This window comes from Calliphora vicina, chromosome 2 (genome assembly GCF_958450345.1).
Source record: "Calliphora vicina chromosome 2, idCalVici1.1, whole genome shotgun sequence".
Taxonomy (NCBI): Eukaryota; Metazoa; Arthropoda; class Insecta; order Diptera; family Calliphoridae; genus Calliphora; species Calliphora vicina.
Window position 1 is genome coordinate 25,277,389 of NC_088781.1, and position 21,017 is coordinate 25,298,405.

At 33.2% G+C, this 21,017-nt stretch overlaps 1 protein-coding gene across 2 annotated transcripts in view; it reads left to right on the forward strand.

Moving 5' to 3' along the window:
• The window catches only part of Btk29A (tyrosine-protein kinase Btk29A), a 328,522-nt gene that overhangs the window by 107,355 nt on the left and 200,150 nt on the right, over positions 1 to 21,017 (forward strand). The gene's annotated exons all lie outside the window — the stretch shown is intronic.

Genomic DNA, 21,017 nt, shown 5'->3' on the forward strand with positions numbered 1-21,017 from the left:
TAGCTAACAATGGCCATTTCTCAATTTTATGTAAAAAATCAGGGGCCGGCACAGATCTTTTTTTCGCTCATTTGCATGACATCTGAATGTCATTTAATACTTATCCGAAGATTTTACTTTAGATTTTGATGAGAGATTGCTAAATATGTTGATGATAGAAATTGATTTTAATCAAATCTTTTAAGGAGAAGGATAATTTTTATAAAAATTGCTTCAGAGACAGCTTTTGAGCAGTCTTACGTATTTAGATCTTGATCTTAATAACAGCGTCTTTGGCAGATATTTTTTTCGCTTAAAATGCTTCCAGAAAGTCTTGAACTTTTTTGGACAGCTTTTGACTAGTCTTTTTAGTTAAAATTTTAGTAGAATGTCTTAATCTCTTTAAAAACTTTTTGTTAGATCTCGTTCAAGATTCCGATCTTCCTGCAGTTTTCTATCAAATATTCCGATTTTAATAAAGACTTCTGTTAATTTTTAGAGATGATCTTGACATCACTACAGATTTTACTGGAAGATGCTGCTACTTCTAAATATTTTTACTGGAGCTAAGGAATTCACTTGAATGAAATGATCGACTTGTTGTCAGTGACTTAAATAAATCCGCATTCCTTTTAGTTCATGTTAGTGTAGATAAAGATCTCGACCACGTTTAGTATTTCTCTGATAAATCTTAATGTCATGGGCATTTTGCAAATCGTACAGTTTTCTATAAAAGATCGTGATCTCGCTGGAGTTTTCTATTAAAGATCCCAAATTCGATGAAGATTTCTATGAATGATCTGATTTATTGAAAGATATTGATGTTGCAAAATATTGGTAGTGACGATCGTCACATCACTATTGATTTTACTGGAAGATACTGATCACGCCTACAATTTTTAATGGAGTCTTGCATGTTTTATAAAAGATCTATATCTCGCCAATAATTTTTGTGAGCAATCTGGATTTTGGTAACGATTTTTCTAGAAAATAGAGCGAGCGATTTCTACAACTTTCTATTGAGTGAATTAAAGATTAGTCGCCTACTTTTGATTTCTTCAATTTAACCTTTAGAAGCCTTCTATAGCTTTTCGGTGATGATCGGCTGATGTTTAATTAAAATCCGAAAACTCCCCTCAGCTGTTCACCTCAGATGAGAACTGAATTCTGAGATTTCAATATCATTTATTTCTTTGTGTTTCTTAATTTTTTGTCCAGACTGTACTTGTTTGTATGATTTTTGTTTTTTATTATTGTCATCCACATGTTTTGTCTGTCATTGCAGTTTTAGTTGGGTTGTAGTTTTTGTTTGTGTTTCTGATTGCATTCGCTCTCTCCTACAACTTGCATCCAGTTCCATTTAATGGTTTTCTATAAATAATCTAGTTTCTTATTTCAACTTTTCTCCGCACAATGCGAATATAATGCAAAACGCTAGCATTTATTTATGTCTGTTGTAAATACGTTTTAAAAAAACTTCAATAAGAAAAAAAAAATAATTTACATTTAACCCTAAAGAGGTAAGCGAAAAATAGAATTTCTTCATTGGTGGAAGAATATTAACACAGTACTAGTTATGTGACTGGTTCTTAGGGGGTAGAGTCCGGTTCAAGTTGTAACAGTTTATATAAAAGGTACCGACTTTGTAACACTCAATAGCTAGTTATATTACAACACAGAAAGAGAGAGCATAACAGTGTTACTGTAATCTTAATGTCCACCGCTGATTTACACTAGCTGAGGAGTTCTTATTAAAATTGAATGTTACAAAATAACTTTGAAGTCATTTGAATTTTCAAACAAATTTCTAAGTTATTCAATAGATGTGGAGATTCTGAGTAAAAGATATCATAGTAGCTTTATGGGTTAAATTTGGCAACATCCTTACTCATTCATTTGAATATAATACATATGTATACTCGCAATATAAGTAAGTATTCTTCGCATTGAATAGTCTGTATACAATTTTTTTTCTCTTGTCCTCCATATAGTTTTGCATGTCAAAACTACAGATCCCCACACATCTAAACAAAGTCAAGCAAAGACATGAATGTGCATGTTGGTGCGTGCGTTTTTTTTTTGGTATTATTTTGTTGTAGCTGGTTTTTTGTTGTGTCGACATGTGTCTATTCCAGTGAAATAGGGTCTGATACCAAGCACACTCGGTTTGCATTCTATTTTTGGGTTAACTATGAAATGTAATCATCACAAAGTATGTTTAAAATGATTTTTTTTTAGCAGATTTAAGTTAAAATAAGTTTTAAACCAGGGAGTTTATTTGTTTGGATTATAAAATACCCAGCTAATTACTGTGTTTTGATAAAATATGGAATATTTTTTGGAAGGATTTTATAGATTGTTGGCCAGTATTGAGAAAAAAAAAAACTATTACATTTCCTGGCTAAACTATTTTATACCATTGCCAACCTGCTGATTTTGTCCAGCTGACATTTGTGAAAAAAATATTAGAAGTTTAGGGAAAGTAAGCCGGTTTTAATATGGGGCACGTCTGAAATATCCAGATGGGTATTGATTAGGGTATTCAATCGATTAACCGTTAATCGGTTAACCGATTAATTTTGGACGGTTAACTGTTCGAATAATTTAATATTGCCGATTTTCAAATAACAAATAAACCAAATAATTTGTGTCGTTTAACCGATTAACCGAAATGTCTTTTTTTTTTGCACTTTATACAGAAATATTTTTTAAATTTTATTTCTTACCTTGTGAACATTCCCTTCTAGCAATAGTTTTTTGAAGTATAGTACGAAAACTGAAACTAAGGAATTTGGAAATGACATTTTTTCTAGAATATTCTATGATGAACTTTGTCCTAATGAGTCAAAGGACGACATGGTAATATGGACGAATCTAAAGACATTTCTGAAACGAGTCTTTAATCAGAACTTAATGAAACTATTAAAGTATTAGAAATCTTAAAAAGTATACTTAGAAAAAAGTTTAATTAAAACAAAAAAAAAAAATCGTTTCAAATGGAAGCATTTAAATTACGTTCTTTTTTTAAAATATTATTTCAGAAGATCTCCCTAAAATAGTATATATATTTATTTATTGTTTTGTTGAATTATTATGTTTTGTTTGTTTTTTAAGTTTTTGTTTTTTTTATTAACAAAATGCTTATATAAGTATACAAAATTCGTGTTTTTCTTTTCAATTTAAAATTAAAATAGAAATTATTCGTTTAATCGAATAATTTAATATTAACCGATTAAATCTAAACCCCGATTAATTATTTGTCCGAATAACCGATTAATCCAGAAACCCGATTAATTGAATAACCTTGTATTGATTGAATTTTGATATTGATTTTTTGAACAAATAATAGATTAAGTTGGGGTTTGGCATGATCAAATTGTACCCCGTTTCTTTAACTTCTGAGAAGTTTGCGATTCCATTAACGCGGGATGGGTACAAAAATACATAAAAAAAGAGCTGTTTTATAATCGAACGGAACGAAATTGTAACTGGTAACAGGGATCAGATGAAATTGTAATTGGGAACAGTTTTTCATTGATGGATAAAGAAAGATTGGGACTACTCAAGTAAAAATTGGTTATCAAATAGGGTCATGTACAGGTGGGAAATCAGTGGGTTAAAAGCCGTAAATTTTTCAAATTCCAAAAATTTGAACATCTGAATGGCTTTGGAAAATTGAGGGATTGGAAAACCAGAAAACTATCTTGTCTCCTTCTACCTTTAGATGACCACTATTTGCAAAAGGTATACACATCAAGGTAAGTTCACTTATTAGGGCTACAGGCAAGCTTTCGTGACTAGGGTATTTAAATACCCTCTTCGGCATTAACGGCTTCTAAAGCCTGTGAATATGAATTATTTTAATTAAGTACCACGGCAATGATTTTTAGAAAATTTTACTCTTACTTAAAACCAACTGTAAGTAAATGTATGTATATTCACTTATTCAATTATTTCCATATCTTTCTAATACTCTCCGAAGACCTTGGATATTTAAATTCTGTATACTCTCTGCTCTTGTCGACCGACGCGTCGCGACGGTACTTATAAGTACCATAACAATAATAAGCTTATAAAATGAAAACAAACCATATTTTGACACATTTTGCCCAAAAGTACTTTGAAGTACACTATCATCTTCTGAAAAATATATTTTTTTGGTCGATTGGCAAACTCGCTTACCCAGAATAACGGTGAATTATTTCATGTTCTCATTGTGGTGTTTATTTATGTTGTAATGACAAAAAATACTGTTTCGTAAAATACCATTAAATAGACTTGTAATAGAAAATTTTATAAGTTACAAAACTAATCAATATATTAATAAAATAACGGTACCAGGAGCCTTCCGGATCCTTGCAGGTCCTCCACAAAGTTAAAATTTTTTAAATAACTTCCTGAAGTCCTTATTTTCAATATTTCATAAAAAAATAAAACTTTTTCAACGATTTAAAGTCTTGGTCCACAAGGGGTTAACTGAAAGGGCAACACTGCTCCTTTCAACAGGGATCTGTCAGTTGACTCCTGTCAAAATCTGAAAAAGCTGAAAGATAAAGCCTTTTGACTTGAGGAGAAACTGGAAAAAAATGAATTTCTCCTGCCCATTAAGAATTATTTTTTTGGGGAGAAAAACCTTCACTGAAATAAACGCTAAGCATGATAAATACTAAGGGAACTCTTCACCATCAATTTCAATAATAAGTTGAGGTCTCTACACCCGAAACAATGAAAAAAATCACGAAATTGTGTCGCCCGATAGGTGATTGAAAGTACGAGAGATTGTGGAAGCCATAGGCATCTCACATGATTCAGTGGTTCAAATTTTGAATCATCACTTGAGAAAGCTTTCCGCAAGTTGCCTGCTGCGTTTACTCACAATCGGGTGCACAAAAGGGTAAACGGTACACACATGTGCAGTTTCTATGACAAAAATCCATCAATTAGGCTACGAAATGCTTCCTCTTCCGCCCTATTCTCAGGCTTTCGCACCGAGTGACTATTGTTTCCAAATCTGAAGAAAGATTTAACTGCAACAATGAAATCATCTCACCAAAAATACCTATTTTGATGACCTTCACAAATCTTATTTTTTGGAATAGAGAAATATTTGGAGAAACGTTTGATGGGGTAGTGGAGAGACTCCCTGGTAGAGATAGGATTATACTATAGGTGTACGACTTAAAATTAGGGAATAAAAAATTTATTCAAAGTATTGGTCATTGTTTCCCCATATTTCTGGCAACATATGGATTCCGAGCTAAAAGAACTGCTCATCTTTTGAGGCAAAAAACGAATCAGCCAAGACAATATCGGTGAAGTGTATCCCATAGAGAGTGTTCTGCTTCTATAGCAACAAATAGTTGTCGGACGGGACAAGGTATAGACTATAAAGCGGGTGAGGCAAAACTTTTCAACCACTTCTTTCTAAATAGTTTTAACAGGTATTGCAACATGTGCGCAAGTGTTTTCATGATGGAATATTACGGTTTTCTGTCTGGCCACATATTCTGGGCGTTTTTCGGCCAATGCTCGCTTCAAACGAATCAATTGCGTTCGGTACAGGTTCCATGTGATGGTCTGGCCAGATTTCGGTGGCTTATAATAGATATCAGCCTTTTCCTTCCGCCAAATACATAGCATTACCTTAGCGCCATGGATATTTGGCTTTGGTGTCAATTCGGCTAGTTGTCCGGGTGTCATATACGATCTCTTACTCTTCGGATTGTCGTAATGAATCCATTTATTATCGCAAGTAATGATTCGCTGCAAAAATGATTTCAAGCATAATTTCGGACATGTTAAATAGTCTTTCAAGGTTTCTCGGCTCCAATTCGTATGATACCCAATTTCCCTGCTTTTGAATGAATCCTGCTGCTTGCAAATGTTTTGAAATTGTTGCTTGAGTAGCTTCCAATGATTTTGCAAGTTCTTGTTTAGTTTAACAACAATCTTCATGGAGTAATGCCTCTAATTCTTGGTCTTCAAAATTTTTTGGCTGGCCTGGGCGGTCTTTATCTTTCATGTCAAAATCACCACATCTAATCCGCACAAACCATACCTCGCACGTTGTTACTAATTTAACACATTCACCATAAGCTTTGGTGAGCTACCAGTGTGATTCAGCTGCTTTTTTTTCAAATTAAAGAAGTAAAGCAAAACTTCCCGCATATGACGCTATGTTTGCACAAAATTCGACATTTTCGTGGCAATAACTTCGCAGGATCAAGATGCATAACAGCTCTGCTGTTCTTCTTCTTCCTCTTGTGCTAAATGTCTCCTACTTTTCAAATTTCTTTATTAAAGAGTTCAATTCTATAATTTTTCTCTTTATTAAAGAGTTAAATTCTATTATGTTTAGTTTAAAACCAACTGCCGAAAGGCTTCCCTTTGGTAATATTTTAGTGCATTTACTATGAGCAAACATGATGAATATTTCAGCAAACTGTTATAAAGGAAAGACCAACCAACACTTTAAGCCTTTGAAGTTTTAGCGCACAAAGTGCAACACATGTGGCAGAGTCAGCAACCCCTTCCAATTAACCCACATTAATGTAACCCGCATACGAGTACAAAGGTTGGTTACTTTTTCTTTCTTTTTTTTACCCTTTATGGGCAAAATAAATCTAGTTCAAATGCAAGTCATTTGAGGCAAAAAGAGAATAAAATAAATCCACTTACGCTGGTGATGATGATGATGGTGTGGTTGTTTTTATCTACTCGCAATTTAACCTGTCGGGTAACAAAGAAGAAAAAGTTTCCAAATGTAGACAATCAAAAATCTATATAAAATAGAAGTACAAAGTACCCCCCAAATAAAGCTTTAAATAAATAATAAAAGTACACTGGTACTGGTACTGATACTGGTGAACTGAGTTAGCACATGATTTACTACAAAACTATTGTTTATTTAGTTCCCGAAAATGAACAACAAATCACCCAAAAAAAAAAAAAATGGAACAAATGTCCATTAAAATAAAAACAAACTTTGTATAACCGAAAAACAAAGAACTGTGGAGAAAACAAATAAACACTATTTACAGTTACGAACAAGAAAATAGCAGTAGCACTAAAAAGAATTTTTGAAACGACGTACAACGTCTTTAAAAATTTTAAACTTAAAATTTTGTTTATACCCATAATCGGTCAAGCCTGTACATTTTTTGTGAGATATGCTTTTTGTAAAAATAACTATAATTTCGGAAATAAAGGCTCTTATATTTGACAATATGTATTTTTTTATTAACATTGAAATAGCAGTGCCGGATTGTTGAACTCATTTTTTTTATTTTTTTTTTAAAGAAGTCAAATATTTTTTAAGATTAAAGTAAAATTTAGTTAAATATGCTGAATTTATTGTATTTTTAATGTTAAATATAGTTCTTTTTTATATAATACCTGTTTTAGTGGGTTGCGCAATACATAGCACCATTGCTTAGCGAAAATTAATTTTCAAAATATGGAAAATCTTTTCCATATATTCAACTTTATATCAAACGCTATTGAATAGAAAGAAAAAAATAGAAAATAGGAACTGCAAACGGAAAATTGCACCTCAGGACGATCGAAATATCATCAGAATCATCAAATGCAATCCATTTAATCTGTCAAGCTAATAAAAACCGAATGAAATTTAGAAGTTATTGATATGACAGTAAGGAGATGATTTCTAAATGCAAACTTCACAGAACGAAGTCCAAGGAAAAAGCCAATATTAACAAAAATACATAGTGGTACTTGTTTGGAGTACGCTGAATGCCGACTGGTTTACAAGCAAATATCGGAATATTTTGTGAACTAGCGGGTCTAAACTGGGTATATTTGGAAGATCAGGCTGTAGTTAATATATTCGACGTCCACTCTCGTTTGTATGTCAAACACAGTACACTTTGAAAAAAGTTAAAATATTTAAAAATTTCGTGGTACTGCTATTATCTTGTTCGCAACTGTAGGTTAATCCAGAAAGTTTACATACAAAAATAAATAAATGAATAAATATGTATTTAAACCAAATAAACAAATGGAATTCATGATAAACTAAAAAACATACACCAACCAACCATCCCATTGAATCAAACACCATTTATGTACTTGAATTACTGGGGATTTGAAAATTTTAGGAATTTCGTTGAAGCTTTAACATAAAGCGGCATAAACAATTGACATGAGCACACAAAAATCCAAAGATAAGCCAAACAAATATTTAATGTTCGTTTTTTTTTTTGGTTGTGATATTTTGTTCAGTCTTGGGTCTTAGATTTATTGGGAATGTAACAGTGCAGCAGAGGGCAGAGAGGGAGTTAGGGGATTATGAGGGTTTGTTTTAAATTATACTTGAAAAATATTATAAATTTAGTTTATTATGAGTTAAATGAAGTAAGTAATCAAGTGTAATAATTTAGAAATCAAAAACCAAAAAAAAATATTTTAAGATCGATTTTAAGCTTTTCCCTCTAAAGCCTTAAAAAAATGCTGTTTTCAAATGAGAAACACTTTAAAGTAGGGGTCGGCATGAAGAGAACATAATATGGATTATAGTAACACCAGATTTTTGTTTCTTATTCGATAGTTTTGATGAACTTCGTTGATATTCGTGTCTCCAATCATGTTCGGCCCCTGCACAGTGGGGCAGAATCGAAATTTTTTGGAAATTAATCTGGCATTTCTAAACGGCTGGTCCGAGCGTGATCAAATTTGATTTGGGCGTAGCCATGGAGTATTCGAGTTTAAGTTATTAAAATGGGCCCTACAAATGCTCCAGGGGCGGCTATGGGGGCTCAAAGTGGGGTACCTTCGACATGTAAAATTGCGAAACACGTGCCATTTTTTTTGTTTCCCATCCGATTTCAAAGAATTTTATATTTTTGGAAAGCGCTCGGCTAGGTCTTGAAAAAACTTGCTTGCGTGTGCTATTTATCTCTTATAATTTCCTAGTTATAAGCATTTCAAAATTGAAATTTTAAAATTTTGCCATACCTTGGTCCACTTTTTTAAAAATATGGGGCGCACTTTTGGACCGAATGGACTCGAATTACCAATAACATACAAAAGATTTCAGAGCAATATCAATTACGAATCCAAAAATAACCGATTTTCAATTTAAAAATTAAAAAAATAGTATAGTTTTGCTGTTTTTTGGACAAAAAGGTGACTTAACTCTTTTTTTTTTATTAAAAAACAACTTTCTTTAAGAACGTATAACAATTTTATGTTTTTCTATAAAGTTTCTTTACGGAGAACATTTTGTTTTAAAAAACATGTCCTATTTTTGGAACATGTCGGCCCTACGCCCTTTAGAAATTGACCTATTTTTTATAAAAATTTCTACTTTGGGCCACATGTTCTAAAATCCCAAAGCAGGGATCAGAAAACGGAAAGCAGCTTTGGAAACCCTGATGTGTTCCCTATTTATCCTTAAAGTATTTTCCCAGCCCCGAAGGAAATGTGGACCCTATAGGCAAAACTGTAAAAAATATAATTTTTGGGATTTTTGCTACAGTTTTTAGGAATTGCGGGATTCCCTTTGACCTTTTGACAAGTTTTTATACACTTTGTTATTTAGAATGACAAACTTAAAAAAACGCTGAAAATTTCATTGAGTTTCGTTAATAAATAAAGATTTTATTGCATATTACATATTCATTGAGTTTCTAAAACTAAAATTTATATCAAAATTTTAATAGGATTGCAAATATTAGGAACAAGTTGATCCACATTCATTCCGAGCTATATTTTTTTGTTTAATTAAGTTAATTTTTGGTCTTACAAAAAAAAATTCCAATTCAATATCTCAATTAGATAAAAAAATTTGCCACTTTAAAACTCCGTCCTTCAAAAAAATTGCACTTTTTCATACTAAAGAATGTGGCTGTGGCTGTGAGTGCCAACCACTGCTTAAATGATTCTCTTCTATATTGTGCTCTAATAGCTCGTAACTTTTCAAAAGGAGTGTAGATTCCAACAGGAAATTTCTGCTAATGACAAAGAATATGATACAAAATCTCATGGTATATCTGACTGACTACTCCTGGAAGATTTTGGTATAGGGTGCTTTTTTAGAGTTATAGAACTTTCTTTAAAATTAAAACACAACAAATTCAATATAATGACCAAAATTTTGACTTTATTGGCTCACAAATTTCATCGTACTTAATTTAATTTTAATTTGGCCTCCGTGACTGCGCCTTTTAAACGCCATCCTGTCTGTCCAATTTTGTACCACTTTCTCATGCATATCAGGTCTTATTTCATCAATAGTGCGTAGAATGTTGGCTTCTAAATGATCAATTGTTTATGGTTTATCAGCAGGGAAACCGGAAATATGCTCTAAAAAAAGCGTTTTAGGCGCTTTAAATATGCAGTAAAAACTTTAAAATATGCTCTTAAAATTTAAAAAATATGCTCTTAAAAAAACAAACTTTTACATAATTTTTAACCAAAAAAAATTTACTTAAATTTTCAAATAAAAATCGTTGTCTATTGGGTCTGAAAACATTTTTAAACATAGAAAATGTTCTTTCGACATCAACTGATGTTACAGGAGCAAATTTAAAAGACAATATTTCTTTAACACTTAGAACGGTTAAGTTTGAATTAGAACTAAAATTTGATATTTAGATGGAGCTATTATTAAAATAGTGCTTATTTTATATTAAAACAAGTAAGAGAGCTATATTCGGCTGTGCCGAATCTTATATACCCTTCACCTAATTATACTTCAAAATAAAAAATTTAAATATTTATAGGTGAACAAAAATTTTTTTTTAGTTTTTTCATTTTTTGAATAAAAAATTTTTTCGAATTGTTATTTTAAATTTAAAAAAAAAAATTTCTGTTTTTTAAATTTTTTTTTTTGGTTAAAAGCCATCTATTTTTCAATTTTGAATTTTAAACAAAGTAAAAACCTGTAACACAACAGCGAAAAATAAGTAAGACAAAATTTGTTTTTGATAAACTCAAAATATGCTATTAAACAGTAAAATATGCTCTAAAAACGCAAAATATGACATAAATATGCTCTTAAAACAAATATATGCAAAAATATGTATTTAAGGGTAAAATATGCAAAAATATGCACTAACAAATCGATGCCAAAATTCTTAAATAGTTCTGAAACGTGTAAATATCTTATCCATGTGCTCATTAGACTCACCAGAAAAAACATGCATTTGCATATTTTGGTTTCCCTGTTTATCAGCATAGATCAGGGATTTGACTCAAAAAATAGTCCAAAGATGTTAAAATATACGAATGAGGTGGCCAATTCACAGTTCATTTCTTGAGATAATACGGTCTTGTTGGAACCATTTCTCCTCCAAATGGCATGAGGTATAAAAAAATTTCGAATCATTTGCCTGTAGCGTTCGCCATTCACGGTATTGTTAGTTGTATAGTTGTTGTTGGACACCAACTTCACAAGGTAACCAAGGTTCTACAGGTCAAGGAACACAACGTCATGTTGACGCAACAGTTCCTTCTGAGATGTTACTGGAGGAGTCTTTCAAACTTCAACATCACACAGTTGGAGTCTTCTCTGAGCCATGTCAGAGAGAACCTAAGGAAATATGAGGAGAGCATACAGATGTATGTGCATGATCCATTTAATTGCCACTCGTCTATGACAGCTTTGAACGATATTCACAGAGACGCCATAATTTGCGCGTTAGCAGGATACCGAAAGAATGATAAACTTGGAGGTCGCCCACCTCCCATAGCAGACGCCGAGAAGATTCTGCAGCGTAAAACAAGAGTCGTTCTGACACAACTAAGATCAGGATGGAGCAACATGCTTAATACCTTGTGGTTCCGCAAAGACTGTGCGCTCTCTCCAAAAAGGACAATTCTACTTGTTTACATACCCGCTAATCCAGCAATGAGGCTCATCGCCGAGCACAATTTTGCGATAAAACAGTCGTCTATAAGTTGCGCGAATTGATTACTGATTACAGTAAATTTGGATAATTTGATAGAGTTGTTTAAACGTCAATCTATTCATGATGATTTGCCAGAGTATACTGATCATAAGTGTCAAAAATTGAGTTATCCCTATTGGAAGTTCTATACGTCTAAAAAAAAACACCCTTACCATGTTTCCATGTGCCAATTGCGATAATTCTAAACGTTGTAATCCATGTTAGGAGTACAACCTCCCTCAACCGAATTGTGTCCATAACCAAAGTCAAACGAACGAAGGTATTTATCCTTTTGATGTTTATCTCTGATAGATTAGTTAGGTCGATAGGTCCGTACGTCTACCTCATTATGTCAACTTCTAAGGAAATCGTGAAATTGAAAATTCAATATTTTGGCGTGTAATTCAAACAAGCAGTTCACTGTTACTAGATTCAGTAGCTGAACCCGCGTATCGTTCATCATAGCAATCGATCAACGACAATTCTATTCAGCCAATATTGCTATTGTCGTCCTAAAAGTAGTCGCTGTTTGCCACCATATCTGCACAGAGAAAACAGATTCGTAATAGCAACCGAATTTGTTGCCAATCGAATGATTCGGATTCGGACACATAGAATTTTTCGGTTCTAGCAACAGAAAATCAGTGGACAAAGACGAATTTCGGTTTAAGCAAACCCAACTTTTGTTAGTACTTCTAAAATTTTGTAGCCACAACTGTAAAGATCAGTCACTGAGGCAGAATCATTCGATTAGCAACAAATTCGGTTGCTACTACGAATCTTATCTGTGTGTGTTTAATCCTAGAGTCTTTCCAGAATCATACGCTTGCACATTGGAAGCGGTACCACGATAAATCTTTGAATGTCCTGTTCTAAGAGCGAAGTCACCCTCTTTTCCAGAGTATCTGCGATATGATTACCTAATGCTCATTAATCCAGTAGAGTCGGTGCTAGTTAGCTGTCCAAAATCCAGTTTAGAATTCTAAAGGGCTACTATTATCAGGATTGCCCTTGTTAGTACTCTTTCAGTTTGAGGCCTTGACTACAACTTTTCACCCGATGGAGACCCAGTAGAATTTTATCGGTCTAGTAACCGCCACCAATAGTCAGTTCACGTTCTTTAATTGGACTCTCCAACTCAAGCTCAAGCAAGCTTTGCTTTTTTTTACCACAATATTGGGTTTCCTGGACAGTTTATTGTCAAGAATAAAATACCCAGGTATTTTGGCTGTCCCGAAAGTGTCATTTAATCAAACCACTCCTGATGCTCAATTGACTCCACCGGTCAATGGAGCCGGATTCACTCTCTGTGATATCGTGTTCAACTCATTTCCTTTTAGTACTCTTTCAGTTTGAGGCCTTGACTACAACTTTTTTCCCGATGGAGACCCCGTAGTATTGTATCGGTCTTGTTACCGCCATTAATAGTTAGAACACGTTCCTTAATAGGACTCTCCAACTCCACTCCTGAAGAAAAACATTCGTTTTCTTCCCACAATGTTGGGTTTCCTGGACAGTTTATTGCCAAAAATAATACCCAGGTATTTTGGGCTGTCAAACTGAGTTAAATTTCGATCAGATTTACGCTCAGTCCACTGTAGATGCTCCATGACTCTACTGGTTGTTTTTAGAGACGCCTCCATTTTCTGTGATATCGTGTCTATCCCTGTAACCGCATAAGAAAGAGATCACCCACCGTCTATAGGAGGTGCAGAAAGTATTCTTCTTCTTCAAATGTAATTCTGGAACAAATGAGGTCAGACTGAAGAAACATGCTTAACGTTTTCAGGACTCTCATAGAATCAGATGGATCATGTTCTTTATTTGAGATCATTATTACCAACCAACCAACTTAATTAAAATACCCATTGTAGTAGTCCGCTTGCCACTCTCCAAAGTGCAACAAACAAATCATAAATGTGGCATAATTGACGGTGGCATTAAAACCCCATCTATGCTGCAACAACTCAGCATATTTTGTTTGTAATTCAATTTGTTTAGAGTTGTTGTAGTGTTAGTAATTTAAATTTAACGGACAATTATGGTTAATTTAACAGCAACAGCAACATCGACAACAACAACAAACACACACAATCCAAACACTCCGCTCAATTTACAGTGATTTCAATAAAAATCTTTCATCTAAATAATTTGATGTATTAATCTGATAAAATTGTTTTATTTTCCTCCCAAAAAAAAAACGCGTTAATGTTTGTTTGGAATAATATTTAAGACGCAGAAAACATAGATGTTTAACTCTCAAGTGTCGAAAAGATTTTGAAGTGGACACTTGAGTAGCGTGTGAGTGAGTCAGTGTGCGAGTAAGTAAGTAAGTGATTGAATGATAGTGAGTGAATTGAATGAGTAAAATTTATTTATTTATTTTATTAAGACAGACAGCTTCAAATTGACAGCATTATTATTGCATTTTGTACTTCTTTTTTTTTATTTTTCTTTAGTTGATTATTTGACGTTACAGGAAATGTGTAGAAGGGGTTGATGAGATGATGTTTCTTAATGTTTGTTATTAAATGTTGAAAATTAATTTATTTTTTTGTAAAGGAAATAATTGAAAATGTGTTAATAGTTTTCCAGGAAAAGTTTGTTGTGTGTGCATAGTTCAAAGTTTGCAAATTCAATTTTATTAAAAGATTTTCAAGGAAATTCACTGTGGAAGTGAAATGTATAACAAAAGCCTTTAACATTGTAAACAATTTGGATTAATGTTTCTTGTAAGAAACTTGGTAGTTTTTGGAGTCTTGAATGCTATGCGATATCTGCATAGGTAGGAAAGAGGGAAAACAAATGGAAGATGTTTGAGATTGTAATAAACTGTGACAATTACATGGATTAGAGATCAGGGTCGCAAACGAGTAACAATTAATGACTGAATGTGGTTACAACTTTAATAGAAATGGCGAAAGATTGTTGCCATTACATAATTAGTACAAACACAGTCATCTTCTTGGAAGCTACTCGCAGCCCTAGATACTAGGGATGCCAATCCCGAAATCCCGATCCCGAAAATCCCGGGATTTTTCGGGATCGGGATTTCCCGAATCCCGGGATTTGTGAAAAAGAATCCCGGGATTTTTCGGGATTAACAAATCCCGAAATATTATGAGATTTTTGATATTTTAGGAAGATTTTTGAAGCACCCAAAATACTTAGAAAGCTAAATTTCAGCATATTTATAATAATCTCGCTTCAAATCCAAACGCAGCCAGATTTTTTCATTTGAATCAGGAAGCAGCACGTCTCCCTTCCATTGACAGGCTTTTACACAATTTACACTTTTACGAAATTTATGTTCAAGTTATTTTCTGAAGGGGCAAATGTAGTCCGATTTCCGCAGTACTTTACAGTATAATTTCAGAGTACTTACAACTTATTTTGTGCAAAATTTTGTAAGGATTGCCGTATAATCAAGATATTTATGAATGCTCAAACAGTACTCCGGGGGACAATTGTATGGAGCTAGGGGAAATCATGGACCATTTATTTTAATTTAATGCATTAGTTTTTGATTTGTTATATTTTTACTTAAATATATTAATGAAATCAATAGTTTTTATTGTTGAATTTGATGTTTTTGACGTTTAACTAAAATCCCGAAGTCCCGAAAAATCCCGGGATCCCGGGATTTACATTTCTAAAATCCCGAATCCCGGGATTTGTAAAACCCAGTCCCGTTTGGCATCCCTACTAGATACAGGATTGGATAGGTAACCCAATCAGGAGCTAATTTAGAAAAATGAGATTTCAGCAACCATGATAATAAAAAACCTACCAATTTCCCTAATGATGACTTTATGTTTCCAAATATGTATTCGATTTTGAACATGGAATATAAGGAAGCTTTTGGAACCAACAAAAATTGGAGCAACTATGCAAAAATATTTAAAGCACAACTTAGCTTTCTTATGATAAGCGAATTTATATAGCCTGGATCAGGTGACTTTGGAACAAAAGATAACCTGACCTTTTTGTATGTTCTACGATCACAAAACAACCAACCTATATTAAGAGGCGTTGGGCTTATTCTCTCGAAAGAGACATGAGACGATTCGCTTCCATTTTCCTACAATTTATCAGTCCACATTTCCACACCTTTCTTACGTTGTATATGTACAGGTTCCCAAACTATCCTGTAGAAACCAAGAAACTTAAATATTAACATAATAGTTCTGCGCCAGGTGTTCTTAGGACGGCCTGATCGTCGGCTACCATGGAGTCCTTGTGATGCTGCCAATTGGTCTTCGCAATGTGTGGCATATCCATTTCCACTTTCGTCTTGCTATTTGGCGAATTATGGGCTCTTCATTTGTTAGTCGCCAGAGTTCAATATTGGTGATAACGTTAGGCCAAAAGATGCGGCATATTATGCGCAAACATTTGTTTATGAAAACTTGCAGTCTTCTAGCTATAGTATTCGTCATAAGCCATGTTTCGCTTCCATATAATAGTGTGGATTTCACACAGGCATTGAAAATACGGATCTTCACGTTTTATTTAACCGACCAAAAGCTGACCTTGCCTTATTTAGTCTGAGTGACACGTCTTCTTCCACTCCTCCATCTATCGACATCATGCATCCTAGATAACAAAATCGGTACAGCACCTTCTATGTGAATGTCCAGCCTTACAAGAGCATAGACTACTACATCTTGGTAGAGCTCTTTTCCATGATCTGGACTGTCTCAGAGATGTGTCACTAGTAAATATGATCAGGTTTATTAGAAGTACCGGTTGTTTCCCACGGGGACCACAGGAATCACATAGTCAACGAAATTAGGGAGGGAAACTATTCTCACTTTATGTACGAATTTTCAGCATAAGGGAATAGTATTTCTAAGGGTATCACAATGGGCCACAAGGCCTCCGAGTGAACTCGCTAAATTGCGAGCAACCCACGTAACCTAACCTACTTCCAGCCTAAATCTATTTGCCAAAGCAACCAAATCATCTACTTTGCTCTGCATATCATTGAACTTGTGCGATATGAGGCAAATATCGTCAGCGAAATCCAAAACTTCTAGATGGTTTTGGAGATCCCAGATAATTCCCCTTTTTTTACTGCATACTTGTATCATAACCTCGTCCAAAACAACGGCAAACAACAATGGAGATAGAGGGCAATCTTAATTAACTCCAGCATTAGTCATGAAAGATTCTCTAATCATGCCATTGTGTCGAACTTGGAGTGTGTTATTGTTGTACATAGCTTTGATAAAATGTATCAATTTTGTTGGTACACCTTTTGCCTTTAATGCATCCCATATCGCACTACGTTTTATTGAGTCAAATGCTTAACATTTCTCTATTAGATCTTGTCTTCCGAATTCGACTCATCTTCCACTCCACTCATCTTCTCGGTGTCGTTCTGCTCATTATCGGAGAGATTCACGGAAATGTCCAAGTTATTTCTCATTGTGCCGTCGCTCATGACTTTTCTGAGCACTTCCTTTGAAAAATTACTTCGTACTTTCATTATTTTAAGTTCATATAAGTCACAGCAAAGTCGTTCATCTACTAAAAGTTAATTAATGCATTTTATCCATCATGATATCGGCGGTATAAGAGTTACGCATACAAAAGCATTTCCATCTCTACAAGAATACGCCTGGGTTGGAAAGTTTCAACAAAATATTTGAATTTCGTCTAAATATCTTTCTCCAAATGTTCAACATTCATTTCATCACGCCTCAAAGAAATATAATGAACAATATCCTCAAATTCGCTCTGCAGCTTCTCCAACATTTGGACATTTCCAGGATCATATCCAAAGAGATTTACTTCAATATTCGACAGATTCGGACAAATTATTTAGCCAAGAAACTGAAGTGTATGGATCTTTCTGGATGAAGTTTAAAGCAACTCGAAGCTAATATTAGATTATTTCATTGGAAAAAACGAGAGTTGACATCAACATTCAGTTAGAACAAAATATAAAGCTCATTTATCCAACATGTGCTTATCAGAAGTTTTCAGAAAGAAAGGCAAACTTCCATGTAGAAACCGAACATTAGCCGACTGTATGGGTCATTGAAGATGATGTTTAGAGCAATTCAAAGCAAATATTCGTCTATTTAATTGGAACAATCCAGACCTGACGTTAACGTTTAGTTAGAAAAACATAGAACTATCAATTCTCCAACATTTGCTTACCAGAAGTCTTTGAGAAGGAAAGGCAAACTGCCAAGTGGAAACCGAACAGTAGTCGATTATTTGGATCTTTTAAGATGAAATTTAAGCGAATATCGAATACCCTGTTCCAAAGTGAAACGTATCACAGAGAGATCGATCTGCATTGATTGAAACAAATAGTAGTCGGGCGGGTTACAGTCTGGACTATAAAGAGTGTGAGGCAAAACTTCCCAACCATTTCTTTATAAATAGTTTTTAACAGGTAACTGTGGCCGAGCGTTCTCATCTCAATCTGCATTTCGGACATTCAAAATCGTCTTTCAGATCTCTCAGCTTCAATTCGTATGGTTCCCAATTTCCCTGCTTTTGGATGAATCCAGCTGCTCGCAGATTGAGTAGCTCTCAATGATTTTGCAAGATCTTGTTGAGTTTGACAACAATCTTCATGAAATAATGCCTTAAATTCTTCTTTTTCTATCAAGAGGGGCACCCGGCGGCTTAAACTAATTCGGGTACGCCGAATTCAGTGGTGCTAACCGTTTTTTTAAGTTAGCTCGTATTTTCGAGATATACCGTTATTTCGAAAATGGAGGAGGTTGCACAACATATATTCGCGTAACTCAAAAACGGTTTAGTTTATTGAATAAACTGAAAAAACCGAAATTCCCCAACGAAATTACATTCAAGCTAATCTTAACATGTTTATAATATTCGCAGTCGTTTTAGAAATATAATTTTTTTTTGGCAAAAAAAATAAAAAATTTAGAAGTTTTTGGTTTTTAAAACGGCATTAAAAATTTAAAAATGCTTATACGCTCCACAGTGGTATGAGAATAAAAAAAGATGGAAATAAATCTGTAACTTATAAACCCTTACGCCGATTTGAATGAAATTTCACATGCGCAAAGAGGTAGTGTAGTCGAATTTAAGTTTTGAATTTGGACCTCATGAGCCCACCAGGAGCGGGACCAGGGGTTCCCAAAGTAGGACACCTCGGGTATGTTCAATTTTTAAAATGTTCCTATTTCTTCGTTTGTGTTACGATTTAAAAAAAATTGCACATTTAGAATCTCCTCGTCGAGCACTACATAAAACCTCTCTTATAGCTTAGGAGATATTCGCATTTGAAAATTAAATTTTCAACATTTTTACCCACCCTACTACAGTTTTTTGGTGACCTCGGTTCCAAATATTCCCCGATTTTATCCATTTTTCTTTTATAGAATTAACAATAGATCTATATATCAAATAAAGAAAGAAGTGTTTAAAAATCATGGCTGAGTCCAAAGTTAAATTCATTTGAATTTAAAAAAATTTAAAAAAGGCGATTTTTCGCAATTTTTTGGGAAAAAAGTACTTTTATTTTTTTTTAAGTTATCTAAAAAATTTCATATAATGAATTTGTACTTTTTGAAAAGCTAACTTTACGCCGAATATTTTAAATGTAAAAAACATTTATAATTTTTGATACCGACGGGATCAGGTCCATTCAAAAAATTCCTATTTTTTATGTAAAATTCAACATTAGGGCAAAAATTCTCAAATCGCATACTCGATATCAAAATATAGTAACCTATTTTAGATGGCCCAATAAGTTCTTAATTATTTTGTAAAGGGTTCCGATAACCCCGCCCCTGGTATGGATATTGTAGCCAAAAAACGAAAAAATCACATTTTTGGGATTTTTCAAGATCTCTTTGGGAATTGATAACAAATTTCAAAATTTGTTTTTATTTTTCCATTTTGAATAGAAAAATCTACATAACTGTGAAATTTTATTAAAAAATATTCATAAATAAAAATTTTATTTCAATTTGAAAAATTTGTATCTATGCAAAATTCAATAAAAAGCATTTTTTTCATATTTTTCAAAAAAGTATTCCATGAATTTTTTAATTGTCAAAATATATATAATTTTTTGAAAAGTAGACAAAATCCTCTAACTATTGATATATAACATGTCTACCTTATGTTTTTTACGTGTCAAAAAATTAGGGAAAATTAAACAACTCGCTGAGAATTTACCTAACATAGAAATTCATAAAAAATCATGTTGCCTACATAACAACATTTTTATGAATGTAAATAACAGTGCTAGGTAAATTCTCAGCGAGTTGTTTAGTTTTCCCTAATTTATTTGACACGTAAAGGGATAAAATCGGGGAATATTTGGAACCGCGGTCACCAAAAAACTTCCCACCATACTCCAGTTTTTTGATAACAGCGGGTCCAAATATTTCCCGATTTCTTTTATTGGACTAACTACAAATGTATATGTCAAACAAAAAAAGAATTGTTTACAAATCGTGACTGACTCCAAAATTATATGCATTTGAATTTAAAAATTAAGAGCGTATACGCATTTTCCCATTTTTAATGCCGTTTTAAAAACCAAAAATTTCGAAAATTTTCTAAAAAAAATTTATATTTGTAAAATAACTGCGAAGATTAAAAACATGTCAAGATTTGCTTAAAGGTAATTTTGTTGCGGAATTTCGGTTTTTCAGTTTGTTCAATAAAATAAAACGCGCCTGATTTTTCAAATAATCGCTAACTAATGAAATTGAGTTCGTAATAAAAAGCAATTAAATTTATAGCGATATATACTAAAGTCAAACCAAAACTTCGTACTAATTACTTAATGACTTCTCAGAAGCGATTGATGCATTAAAACTTTATATTTCCTTTCAACTTGATCTTTGTGGAAAAAATTTCTTCCAATATTTAGTGTGTTTCCACAAATTTTTCCCGCAAATCACAAACAGTAACCCTTTTGACTCTCATATTTAACATTTCGCTTTTATTTTATATAGAAAATAAGTAAAACTCCCCAGTATTTTATCTTAAATCTTAGTAAATTGTGAGAAATCTACAAAAATTGTCTGTTCTACCTTTATAATTCAATTAATTTCAGCTACAAAAATTCATATAATTAAATTAATTGTTACCTCTACTAAACTTTATTACAAATTTTTCAAGCAT